Source organism: Pinus tabuliformis, chromosome 6 (assembly GCF_031772625.1).
Source record: "Pinus tabuliformis cultivar Carrire ecotype Pingquan chromosome 6, CPIR1, whole genome shotgun sequence".
NCBI lineage: Eukaryota > Viridiplantae > Streptophyta > Pinopsida > Pinales > Pinaceae > Pinus > Pinus tabuliformis.
In genome coordinates this window covers 718,142,975-718,157,436 of record NC_142292.1, presented here as the reverse complement: position 1 = coordinate 718,157,436, position 14,462 = coordinate 718,142,975, and the positions used below count along the sequence as shown (strand labels likewise).

General features: G+C 34.1%; 1 pseudogene across 1 annotated transcript; it reads left to right on the top strand.

Moving 5' to 3' along the window:
• The first annotated feature begins 287 nt into the window (after window positions 1-287).
• On the top strand, window positions 288-1,865 carry LOC149260688 (GDSL esterase/lipase At4g01130 pseudogene; annotated as a pseudogene). Its single transcript, XR_016267568.1, has 3 exons — window positions 288-613; window positions 778-975; window positions 1,051-1,865. The product of XR_016267568.1 is annotated as a GDSL esterase/lipase At4g01130 pseudogene (transcript).
• Window positions 1,866-14,462: the final 12,597 nt, after the last annotated feature.

Genomic DNA, 14,462 nt, shown 5'->3' with positions numbered 1-14,462 from the left:
GGCGTTTTGCTTTCTTTATGAAACTTTCTTTGTCATTCATTCTCAATTCAAATTTCGTAAACCTGAAAAATGTCCCGGTGTCGACGAGGCTTCCAAACTTTATGCAATTTTTAAGCCCACCGTAACCAACGCCCCGTGATGATGCGGAGGCTGCACTGGAAGATGCTCTCGACGTTCACTATCCAACGAACGTCGGCTCCGAACATCGGAACGCGATAATTTATTGTATTTATAGGCATCAAACACGCCATTGTTCATTGCAGAAGAGTTTCTCTTTCCTAACTGCATTTATCTCTTTATGATCCATTGCATACCTGGTCTCGACTGCGCATACTAATTGGACCTGTTTTTGAATACATAATGGAGGTGCAACGCCTGAGTAAATATTTCTTAGTGGGCATACTTGCAGCGATGGCTATTCTTCCAATAGTATCTCATGCTCGCTGTAATTACCCGGCCATGTTTAATTTTGGGGACTCAACCTCCGATACGGGTGCCATTCACTTTGTGTTCCCCTACAACGAGCTTGCAGAGAATCGGCCCTATGGAGAAACCTTCTTCGGTCGACCCTCAGCCAGATACGGCGACGGAAGGCTCTCCGTAGATTTCTTTGGTATGTCTTCAGTTATTTTCATCTATTTTATCTGCCTTGCTTGATAAGTATATTATACCCTCATACGTACTGATTAGGACGTTTAGATAAGTATATTATACTCTATAAGTACTGATTAGGACGTTTAACGAATTTCATTATGTTGAACACGGTCGATGTTGCAGCCAAGGCGCTAGGAATGCCATTTCTGAGTCCATATTTGCAGTCCGTGGCTTCAAATTTCGGGCATGGCGCCAACTTTGCTGCGGCAGGTGCCACTGCTCGTGGCACTGATTCTTTCATTGCTCCCATCTCTCTCACGGTTCAGATCAATCAGTTCAAGGTCTTTAAGCAACAGGTTCTAGCTAGCATCAAAGCACACGGTAGGTAATTAATCATAATGTATTAATTCTAAATCTAAGTAATAATTCTGGGTACTGAATTTAATTGAATGGCAGGTCCTCTGAGTTATCTTCCAAGTGCTGGAGCATTCAAGAGCGGGCTATACACCATAGAGATCGGGGGGAACGACTTCAGCTACGCATACATGACTCTCAACCAAACAACTGCCCAGGTGAAGGCGACAGTTCTTCCAAAGATTGCAAAGTCTATTGGAGGAGCTGTGCAGGCTCTGTACGATGAGGGAGCCAGGAATTTTCTTGTGAGGGACGTGGCCCCCCAAGGATGCGGGCCCTTCTGGCTCACTTACTTCCCCCATTCTTCCAACGACTTCGACAAGCACGGTTGCTCCATCTCCTACAATGACGCAGTTCTCCATTACAACACACTCCTCAGGGCTGAGCTCTCCTCCCTCCGCAAACAACTCAAAGACGCAACCATCATCTACGTCAATACATACGACATTATCTACGATTTCTTCGCCAATCCCTCTAAATATGGTATTCTATTTTCTATACTGCTTATACTTATCCATTCTGTACTGGGTATTTTCTGTATATTCGAACTATTAGATGAAATGATGGATGCATACTATATATCTATAAATGCAGGTTTCAAGGCCACCACTACAGCATGCTGCGGAATTGGAGGCAAGTACAACTACAGGTACAACATACAGTGCGGAACCAGTGGAATCCTCAATGGCCACACTGTGAAGGCCGTGTCCTGCTCCGATCCATCATCCTACATCAGTTGGGATGGAGTCCACTGGACTGACGAGGCCAATAGACTCCTCACCAAACACATTTTGAGTGGAAAATACTTTGAACCATCGTTTTCCCTCGCTAGCTTCTGTGATATCAAAATCATCTGAAATCATTAGAGGAACTGAGGAGAAGGGGGATAAATAATAATTCAAATATTCATTTCTGGCAGCTATATTATAATTCTTATGTAATCTGTATCTATAGTACAGATCACCCATCTACAATCAGCCTGAGCATTAATTTGTGCTGAGGAGCCGTGACGAGGACTGCATGCATAAAGTTCCTTGAAATCTTCTCTTTTCTAGAGGATTCCTTGTTCAATTTGTCCGTTCATTGTTCAATTGAGAAATAAATAAATAAAGTGACCAATCTATCAGGATTGGGATTTCCTCTTCGATTTCAATCTTTTCCAGCGTTTACTAATTGTAAAAATTAAATGAAATGTATACAGTTGGCAAAAAATGTGTCTGGCAAAACCAACGGAGTATTTTCAAGATTACATTATGGATTTCACGAATATAGTTATAACTACTCTTGGATAGTCCACCAAAAAAAATGTGTCTACAAAAACAAATGAGTATTTTCAGGATTACATTATGGATTTCACGAATATAGTTATACCTACTCTGGGATAAATAATTATTTATCTTGACAAAGAAGCAACGAAAATTAAACAATTCCAAGATTATGTAGAGGGAAGTCAAAATTTCTAAATGTATGAGTCTATATAGATATCTATATAGAGTGATCTAGTGTATAATTATGGAGTATTATTTTAGGTAAAATAGTTGATTTTGTATAAGATATAGTGTTATTTTATGTTTAAAAATATTATAAACTAGAAAAAGAGGTTTTCACTTAGAGAGATTTAATCTCTCTTGTGGCTCTATATGTTGTGAATTAGGATGAAGCTATGTTGGTTTATATATCATAATTACTTATTGTTGTTTACTTTGAAAAAGTTTAACTCACACAAAAATATTTGTAACTATGTTATACTAATTAATTTTTATTTTGATAAAATTATCTCATACCAATGTAGTTTTGTGGATCAACATTTTATTTTTGTAGCTATTACAATTCCAATTTCATGTAACATTTCATAGGCAACACATAACATTTTAGTTATGTAAGTATTCTAGTTTCATGTAACATTTAACACATAATAAGAGTTGGGATTTAGTTTTGTAAGTATTCCAATTTCATGTAATATTTTACATGTAATAAGAGTTGACTTGTGATTTATTAGTTTCACATTTTGAGAACTAATTTTATATAATTTTTGACATTACAAACAAAACCTAATCTAGTTTAAATGAGGAATGGGATATTGGTAAGATTTATAGTCTAGTGAGCTTGTTGTCTCAATTGTAAAGCAAGGTACAATTTACAGACAAATAATGTCATTTCATTACTCTAGGTTATTATATAGATTAAGATTTTAACTTCAGTAAAGACAAATATTCTCATTTCATTATTATAGGTTATTATATAGATTAATATTTTTGAAGATGATACATACCTTAACTTTGATAACAATTGTCCACACATAATTTCCTTTTGGAATTAACAATATAATTGTATATATGTTCTTTTTGTTAAAAAGTTTAATTGAGCAACATATTCAATATTATGTTTAATTAAAAAATTTAATTGCACCATTGTGATGAACCACATAAGTTGGTTTGAAATGTCAACCAAAATTCAATAATGTGATTAATCCGAAAGACATTCTCTTAACATATTCAATATCACTCTTTATTTTTCATTAATTAGTTGACATAGGTTATTAATTGTTTTTTAACATAATAAAATTTCCCTCATATTTTTTATTTTTCATTAATTAGCCAACATATATTTTTAATTTTTTTAACATAACTTTATGTGATAAGGTCACTTTCTTATTCTTTATTTTTCATTAATTAGTTAAAATATTTTTATTTATTTTTATTTTTTTAGCATAATGTTACATGAAAACATCTCTCTCATTATTTATTTTTAATTAATTAGAAGGCATATATTTTTAATTTTTTAATATAACATTATGCGGCAACATCTCTTCTTTACGGAGTCATAGAGCACCTCTCAAATAAAACAATTAGTTTTTTATTAATATATTTTTAAATATATTGTGATAAAAATTTTACAAAATTTATTTATAAGAAACAGATGTTAGAAATTCTAAAATTATGGCTAATTTTTATAAGTTCAAAAACATATATATTTAAAATAATATTTATTTTTATGAGTTCATAAAAATATATCTCTAAAAAAAATTATCAAGTGAGTTTTCATGTTTGATGGGCTATTACGAGAATGCCAAGTGATCGATTTTTTTAGGTAATCAAAATTTTAGAACATGTTTACGATTTGTTGAAAAGGTAAAACCATGCATCTCAGAGTTAAAAAGTTTTAAAAATTAATAAACGGTGGAAGCATATATTAGAAAAATTAGAGGTGTTTAATGAAAATTTGAATCTTTGATAACAATGTATCCCATGATAGATAAATCGGAGGTGTTTAATGAAAATATGAATCTTTGATAACAAAGTACCAATAAGCATGCAATAATCCGTGTCTATGTGCTTAATATTGTAAAAGGTTTTGACATCAAGTGGTGAAACAGCCCATGTCATGATATCATGCCTATCTTAGATTCGTGCAAAGAAGGACAATCATGTAACATTTATAACATTATTGAGGGGACGTTTTATGTGAGACTTGATTTTTTTAGTTAACGATGGAAAACCCATTATCATTTAATGTGGGAATTCCTATTTATGAATGCAAATGTAAATCATTTATTGGTTTCCAGGTAAATCATTTATTGGTTTCCATCACAATCTTTTTCTTGTGCTTTGTTCCCTGGTTCATTCCATTTCATTCTAGTTCCGGTGTTTTCTTGCAAATTGTTATTTAAAAGAGCTTAAGAACAAAAAAAGATTAGTAATAATTTGGAAATTCCTTGTTTGATTAATATCAATCTTTTGATGATATTGATATGAAACGTAGTCTTTACATAGACGAAAAATGGTGGGCAATATGACATAGCAAAACAATTAGGTTTTCTAAGAATAGGTGAGTAGTCTGAAGGTAGTAACTTGGATTTAGTGATACAACATTTTAGGTGATTAGGCTATGGAGGGGCATGGAGGGGCATGAGGTATCAACTAAGAAAAAACATTAAGAGGAAATAAGAGGGTAGAAAGGTGAGAGAACTAGAAATAATGAATAAGAAAGGGTTTGGATGAAGATTAAGTCAAAATAGTATACACAAATGGTCGTTGAAGATTTGGGATTTACCCAAATAAGTAGGGAATTAGGGGCTTGGTGAAGGATTACAACTTTCAGGTCTAGTGGACATCCATGAAGAATAAGGACTAAGTGATGTCTTGGAAGACAAACTTGAATAGATGCATCGAGAGGTCATTTAAAGAGAAAATAAAAATAAAAAGGTATAGGGAGCATTTCTCTAAGTAGGGTAAGGACATAGAGAGATTATGGGTCAAGATAAATCACCCAAAAATCTAAAATAAAATAATCATTAACGAAAAGAAGAGGGGATGTGAATATACTTAAAGAAACTCGAGCTCTCTTACTAGGATTTGGAAGACCATCGAACCCCCAAAGAAGTACTTCCCATCTCAACCTAAGGTTAAAAGGGATGACATATCATGGAATATTACGCATCTAAATTCCATATACAAACATAGTCTTCTATGGAAAAGAATCCACAAGGAGCAACCCGACATTTTGGTGTTGAAAAATAAGTGCAATAAGGAAGTCATGACAAGAATTACTTTGAAGATTTGGAAAAACAATGAAGTAATAATGGTAGAGGTAAATGGTTCCTTTGGGCCTCTAGAGATTCTTTAGAACCCTAAGAAGGTGCAAGTGGAAGACGATATGACTACCCCTCAAGTCATTCATGCCAAATCTAATATCCTTGGAATTATAGAAAAAGGGCATTAACTAATATGTATGGTCTGCAAAGCTTAACATTAAAGGGATCCTTTTTAGACTTGATCCAATTGGTTAGATCCTCCATGCATCAATAGCCTTTTGGGATACCAATGAATAATTATACCTCATAAACATACCCATGAGTAATGGACTATCATGTGGAACAATTATAGAGGAGAATCTTGATGTATACTTGGAACATTTCCTAGTCTTCAAAGTCATGTTACAAATGAGAGATACTAACCAAGCAAAGATCCTTCCCTTCAATGGTTTATACCACTGGCCCATTTTATTATCATGGGAAAGATTATTCAAGTGATTACCCAATCCTTTTCACATTCAAATACTTTAGATGGAGCATACCAATGTCCTCTAGAATATAAAAACTTATTAGCATGAGAAATATATAGCTTATGGCACAAAGATATATCAAATCCAATAGAAATTGAAGAATCTCTAGACTAGGATTAAATTGTGGAATAAAGAAATTTTGGGGAATAAGTGCAAGTTGTGCATCAAGCTATCATCCTCAATGGTATATCTACATATATTAACATGAAGGATGCAAGAAACTACCAAAGAGACATGCAAGAAGAAATATTTTGGCTACAGAAATCATGGATTAAATTGATCGGGAAAGGAGACTATAACACCAAAAATTTTCTTAACTCCCTTCTAAGATGGGGAAAGGGAAAAATTTCCTCCAAAAAAAAGCCTATAGGGGATAAAATAGAAGATGTAGAAATAACACTTACAAATCACCTTATCTCTCTCCTAAATAAGTTGATGAAGGACTATGAAGTAGTCATACATACAATTATGGGAACTATTGGTTGTGTGTTATATTATTTCCATGACTAGCCCCTGGTATGAAGTCAGGGGGTTAGAGGGTGGCGATCAACCCCCCCTTTGTTGCTGGGTGGGGTTTGTAAGGGGGTGGTTTCCCCTGCACAAGGTCTAGGGTAGCATCCTCAGAAAAAAAATTTACCCTATATTAGGTGGGCGGACCTACCTATGGTTTGTGCATGGATTTTGCACATGGTTTTGGGCATGGTGGTTTTCTTCCCATGGTATTTTGTAAATCCGGTCAAGGGAACTACGATTATGTTCTAATCCATGGTTAATGGATTAGGGTTTATGGATGCTTCAGCATGTATATATATGTATTGTAACACTGAAATGAATGTAATGAAAAATCAATATGGTAGTCCCGGTTTTGGGATCCAGGGGAAGATATCTGTGTAATTTTTTTGTGTTTCTCACCATTTTATATTTTTTTTATTTTTTAGAAATCGTTTGCAGGTAATATTTATATGGGTTAATACCTTCATTTGGTATCAGAGTTGTTTTGACTTCAAGGGTACACTTTGTTGTTGGGGGATATCTTGCTAGGGCCTGTGGTAGACCTTGTTTAGTGGGATCAATTCTTGCATTGAAAGATGTCGAGCAGTGGAAAGATAGAAATCGAGAAATTTAATGGTCAAAGTTTTGAGTTATGGAAACTCAAGATGGAGGATCGAGGTTCGTGGTAGATCTAGGAACTAAACCAACAACAATGTCTAATGAAGACTAGAAGAAGTTGGATCGGAAATCCAAGAGCACAATATAGTTGTGTATCTCAAATTCAACATTGTTGAATGTATCCGGGGAAGGTTCGACGAAGGATTTGTGGGACAAGTTAGGGACTTTGTACCAATCTATGTCTCTAGTGAATAAACTCTTCCTATGGAAAAAGTTGTATAACCTGAGGATGAAGGATAGAGACTCGGTGATAGAGCATATGAACACCATTAATACTTTGGTAAGCTAGCTTTTATTTGTTGATATTAAAATTTCTGATGAATATAAGTGCATCATTTTTTTGTGTTCTCTACTAGATTTGTGGGATAGTATGGTTGTTGCAATAGGTAGAAATATAACTACCTTGCAGTTTGATGAAATAGCCTCATCCTTTTTGTCAGAGGAGATGAGACGGAAAAATATGGACAACCAGCATGGTGATGTCTTATATGTACGAGGACAGTTCCAGAAAAGAAACAAAAAATAAGTCCTTGAGTAGGAGATCTAAATCTAGAGGGAGATCTAAATCTCCAGGAAAACCTATAAAGGTGTGTTGGAAATGGAAAGAAAAAGGGAACCTCAAAAAGTATTGTAGATCTAAAGCTCTTGAAAAAGGAAAGGGATATGATGATACTCCTTCTACAGAGGCGAAAACCACCTCAGATGAAGGTGGGGGTGTGTACTTGGCTTCTTCTTCAAGTACACATGTAGATCATGAAGCATGGTTGATAGACTCAAGTGCATCCTTGCACTTCACTCCCCATAGGGAGTGGTTCTATGAGTATGAGAAATATGATGGTGGTGATGTCTTCTTAGGGAATGATAGAAGACTAGAATCGACAGACATGGAAATTTCAAGCTTAATTTGAAAGGTTGAAGCATTAGAACACTTCCACGTGTTCTACATATTCCTGCATTAGAAAAATATCTGATTTCTTTAAGCATGATGGATGATGCAGATGTAAAAACAATGTTTGAGAAAGATACCTACAAGTTTTTTCGTGGAACACTGTTATTGATGTGGGAAGTTTGGATTGGAACTATGTACAAGCTTCTTGGTAGCACCGTTATTGATGGATGCAATAATTATGTGGTTCCTGAAAGTGGAGCAGAAAGCCTTGTGGTCTCTAGATAAAAGACCATGCTATGGAATCAAGGCTTGGACATATTAGAGAGAAGGGCCTTCAAATACTTCATGGTAATGGTATGGCGAAAGGTATGTCTAATTACTCTCTGGTTTTCAATTTCTGTGAAAATTGTGTATATGGGAAGCAAAATCAGGTGAGTTTCCCCTCTAGTGCTAAGAGGGAAAAAGGGATATTAGAGCTTGTGCACAATGATCTATTTGGACCTATGTCGGTTTCATCATTGGGTAAGTTTGTGTACTATGTATCATTTATAGATGACTTCTGAAGGAATACATGGATATATTTCCTTAGGAAGAAATCTGAAGTATTTGACAGGTTTAAAGAATTTAAGGCTCTGGTGGAAAACCAGATAAAGGTTTTGAGGACAAATAATGGTGGAGAGTTCCGCAAGAAGGAATTTGAAGAGTTCTATAAGAAGTGTGGTATAGCATGGCAGAAGACTACTCCATACACACCTCAGAAAAATGGAGTTGCAGAAAGAATGAATAGAACGTTGATGGAAAGGAATTCTAGGCAAAGGTGGTGGAAACTACATGTTATCTGGTCAACATATCAACTTCATCATCGTTGGAGGCTAAGACTCCACATGAGGTATGGGCACGTAAGAAACCCTCTCTTTCACATTTGAGGGTATTTGGCTGTGATGGATATGTACATGTTTCAAAGGAGAAAATAACCAAGTTGGATAGTAAATCTGAAATGTGCATCTTTTTTTGGTGTAAGGATGGTTTGAAAGGTTATAAGCCTTGGAACCGATAAATAAGGAAGGTTGTGTACATAAGAGATGTGGTGTTTAGAGAGGTGAAATGCAGGGAAAATTTTAAGAACCCCCCCAAATTTATATGTATAATAAATGGGCGAATCTCGATGGTATTTAGGAAAAATGGAAGGCGATCTTATCAATAATATAATATGTATATATAATTTTTTGGCGAGTCTCTCACCAGGCATGGAAAATATTTTACTCAATTATAAAATCTTGTAATATCTTGGCGAGTCTTTCACTAAATAATAAAACTTTGTAAAGTCCTAGTGAATCTTAGCATTGTGAACACTTAGAGAATTTTTTGAAAAAGTATAAAACCATATATGACAAGAGCCACATGATGGCAATATCACTATTTTTTTTTCACATTTCCACGACATGGAACTTGTTTACAAAATTATAAAAAGCCAACCAAGTCCCTTATAACATGCAGGTAAGCTTATACCAGAGTCTGATACCTTTACTATGCGTGTCTTCATTCAAGTGTCATAGCTGTTATACTTAACACTATGAATCACAACTCTCTTAGAACTCAACTCTATAGTGTAATTAAAACCTTCGGAAATTGAATCTGACAACTCTATAAAAAGGATTAGTGAAATAGAAGCTTTTGTGAATGAGCCCACTAACTATCACTACTAAACAATCAATCTAGACTATGAAGTCTTCCATCTTGATCACAATCGTGCTCACGATCAAGGGAGTTCTACCACCTGGCCTAACATAATGGCCATCATAGCTTCCAATAATCAACAACCACCTTGCAAGGACATCCTATCTCATGTCTCATGAATTTTATTCATCAATCTTAACTGATATAAATCTTATAAATATAATATTAGAATCCTCTCCAGATTCACTGTTAATACAAGGGTAAAGGAAATTTTCTAGCTCAAGGCACTAGCCAATACCAACTTTGGTATTTGTAACTCCTTTGTGGGGATGCACCTACCCTGCCCCGTTGGGTTTCTACCTTGTAACATAGTTCAAGGATCACAAGGCTTTCCAATCTTCCTACTCCATTAGACACACTTTATATGCTATACATAGTGAATGGAAAAGAGGCATTATAGAACACACAATTTCACAGAAGGAAGAAAAATCTTAACCACTGATTATAAAGAATAAGAAGTAGTGTAATGAAGTGTTCTGAGTTATTTATTTACAAGCTATAAAGAATGTAGTGGAATGGAAAATATTACTTACGCAACCCTTCAATATTTTCTACTAATATGTCTGTGCATGTACATATGAAATTAAGAGCATTGTTGAATACAAAGTTTCCTTTTCTCTTGCCTCCATTTTGACAAATCAGTGTGAAATCAGTGTCACTTTGAATCTCCTTTCTTGTGTAGATGTTTTGACAAATCAATGTAAAATGAAAGTCACTTTGAATTTCCTTTCCTGCGAGGGATCACATCCACAGTTGATTAGTAAAAGATAATCTACTATATATTATGTTCAAGAAATTGACTGCAATCTACAGTGGAAACGAGACCTCAATTCTTATTCTCAATTTGAATATCTCAGGACAACATAAGAGATAAAAATGTATATGGCCTTAGTAGCTAGAAAACAATCACTCCATCATTACAAGACCACCTAGATTTCGGCACTTAATCTAAATAATGGCACTAGTTGCAGTGCTTATTTGCATTAACACCATGGAAAAGCAACAACAATGTTTCAAAGCACACTTACTGGAAAAGTTGTAACATTCCGAGAATATTTAATGATAGCATTTGAACCTCATAGCTATGGTGGAGAAACTAGGGAACCCAAATCTTGGAAGATATCTCATACCAAATCTGAGAAAAAAATAAAAAAGGGAAAAAATCAAAATCTATAAATCAAGCAATGAATTGTTTACAAATTAAATACAAATCCTTTAACTAACAGTTAAATTGTGGTGATATATTTAAATATTTAGTAAGAGGGGAACTTCAAACCATGGAATATTACCTTTGTCATTACTGTCATCCCTAAGTGAGTGAGATTACAAACCAATACTTATGGAAAGATTGTAAGAAATTTTGTGAAATAGTAAAGCATAACCTCTATTTTCAACCAACAAAATCAAGACATTGTTACATCAAGAGCCATAATTGATACATAATCAATGAATCAAGTCCTTGTATGGCACAAGCTTGTTTCACAACCTCTATTTTCTCAATAACAAAATCAAGACATTGTATGTGCTTATTTCCACAAGGAAATTGTGTTCTAATTTGGAAGAGGATCTTATCAAAAGACATGGATTTATTCAAAGCTACAAAGCCTAATAGGTTACTGAAAAATAAGTTGGAATATGGGATCATGATACTTAAATTGAAAAAATATGCTTTTTTTTGAAAGCATTAGAATTTGAAATTGGACCTTTCTATCAAGACAAATTTTCATTAACAGAATGTACTTTCCTACCTGAAACGTTGTAGATATCCAAGAAAAACTTGAAAAGCATAAGAGAACTTAGCATAATGTACTTTCTTTCCTTCGTTAACATTCTTAAAGAGTTGAGGTTCCCCAAGTCATCAGGTAACTTTTGAAGGAAATGACAGTTAGTAATAGTCCAATTCACAACTGAAGATGTGTCACAAATATGAGGGGGAATCTCCTCCAAATCACAAAAGTGATCCAGGTTAAAATCTAGCATTATTGGAAGCTTAATGCTCGACTGGGTGTTATTGAACCCAGACATTTTTCCAATCTTCACTAAAAGCTTAAAGATAGCTTCTCTAAGTTCTACATGACTTTACTATGCTCTTGAAGTGGGGGCACATGCAGCCTCTCCAAGTGAATAGTCTTAAACTAATTGAAGATAAGGCCGATAGATCATTTAGTGTGGATATCTTGAACCCATAATTGAATACTATGTCTCTCTTGAACCCATAATTGAATACTATTAGGACTTTCAAATTTTTCATGGAACTCAAAAATGTTGGAAGAAAGTATTTGCTTCCAAAAAAGAGTAAAACTAAAGCCTCTGTTTGAGGACAATTGAGTCACACCACTAATACTTCTCCATGGAATCTGTATAGGTAAACCACAAATGCAGAATTACATTAGAATATTGTGTTTATTGAATACACAAATGAAATCATTGCATTTCTTTAAAATATCTTTTGAAATCAAAATTACCGAAATTATATATCGATAACCTAGTGGCTGTAGGATAAAATTCACCCGTGTCATTCACAGAAAGCATGAGAAAAAACCTAATACTATATATAAAACCAAGAAAAATTCAAATTCGTCACTTCTAGGGACCTTGTAACCACCTTGCCAATACACAAGTATGTTCCTGTTTGCAGTTAGAAAAATTACCCAAATTACAATCTGTTTACTCCAGCCTATGTTGAAAAGTTATAGAAGGATGACTAGTGCAATCAATCCATTCCTTTTAGCCCTGGATTTGTTTCAGTTTAAAACAGAAGTATACAAATATACTTGTCCAATGTCTATGCTTTAAGCATTCACCTTAAGATGTTTTTACAATATAATTTCCTAAGTCTATTTAATATATTCATTATCATAAAAACCAACCTATATCCATCTTAGCTCCACATCTACCACTCTTAGGGGGATGAAATCTATTTATCCCTATGAGCGCTTGGTAGACCTAGAATTAAAATGGATCTAAGATGATAGAATTTCCCCTTTAAATAGTCTATGCTCACATGAATACCATGGTATTACCATGTGTCAATACCATGGGTTATCATAAACCTCGAGCTTAAAAATTACTATTAGTAATTTATAAAAATTAATAAAATTAATAATTGATTTTTATTTTATTTTTTATTTTAACCAAGTTAAAATGTTTAACATATATTAAATTACAACATCCATTTTTACTCTTGATCCACCAAGCCCTGAGAGGGATCAAATATTTTTTCACTCTATGCTAGTTTGCATATCACGATATTTGATACCTCTCGGGGGTTAGTAGATCCAGAGTAAAGATGGATCTATGCTGGTTTAATTCCCCCATTTAAATAGGCTACATTCCAGGTGAATACCATGGGTCAATACCATGTGCCATTTTGGTGAATACCATGGGTCAATACCATGTGTCATTTTTCTTTTTATTAATACTAATATTATGGTTAATAATGTTTTTTTGCATGGTATTAATAATAATCTAGCCCATGGTATTTGTCCCATAGTATTTTGCCCATAGGTTTCACCTAAATATAACACATTTTTTGAGTGTTCGTAAATATAGGGTGACTTATGGAGTAAATATAAAAAAATGTTGTATTTGTTTACCATACCTCTCGTTTATTTATAATTTTATTAAATTACCATACCTCTTTTACAAATATGGTATTTGGCCCATAGGATTCACTTAAATAAAACCTCTTTTTTGAGCCTTCATAAATAGAACGAGGGTTATGGACTAAATATAAAAAGAGGTTTTATTTATTTACCATACGTCTAGTTTATTTATATTTTTATTTATTTACCATACCTTTTGTGTGAGTATAAAAAGACGTTTTATTTATTTACCATACCTCCACTTTACTTATATTTTTATTTGTTTACACCCTTGCATGTATATAAGGTGACTTATGGAGTAAATATAAAAAATGTTTTATTTATTTACCATACCTCTCATTTATTTATATTTTTATTAATCTACCATACCTCTTTTATAAATATGGTATTTGGCCCATAGGATTCACTTAAATAAAACCTATTCTTGAAAATTAGGGCGAATGGAAGGTTGTAACTCCTAATTTCAAGGGCTAAATTTACCTTTTTTACCCTCTCCCTTAAAATAAGGTGGGCTATTTGAGGTGATTTGTAAAAATGTACTATGATACAAAATATTTGCCCACTAAAAATTTAAAACCCCTTAATTTTGCCAAAGGGCGAACATTCGCCCCTAAAATTTTCCATGGTGAAATATGTTATTAAACATGATGTCCGACCAAAGGAACCTGAGAAGATAGAGTTTGAGCTAAAGGGGGAAGAATCAAACTCTACAACAGAAGAGGAATTAGAAGATGAAGAGCCACAAAATCCAACTGTGAGAAGATAAATTCGAGAAAGAAGGCAGGCAGAAAGGTATAGCCCAACTACTTTCTGTTTAGATTTTTCTTTATCTGTTACTGACAATGATCCCAGAACTGTCAGGGAGGCAATAGATTCAGAGGATGGAAAACTCTAGAAAGAAGTCATGGTTTATGAAATGGCATCTTTGGACAAAAATGAGGCTTGGGATTTAGTGGATTTGTCAGCTAGAAGGAAACTCATTGGAAGCA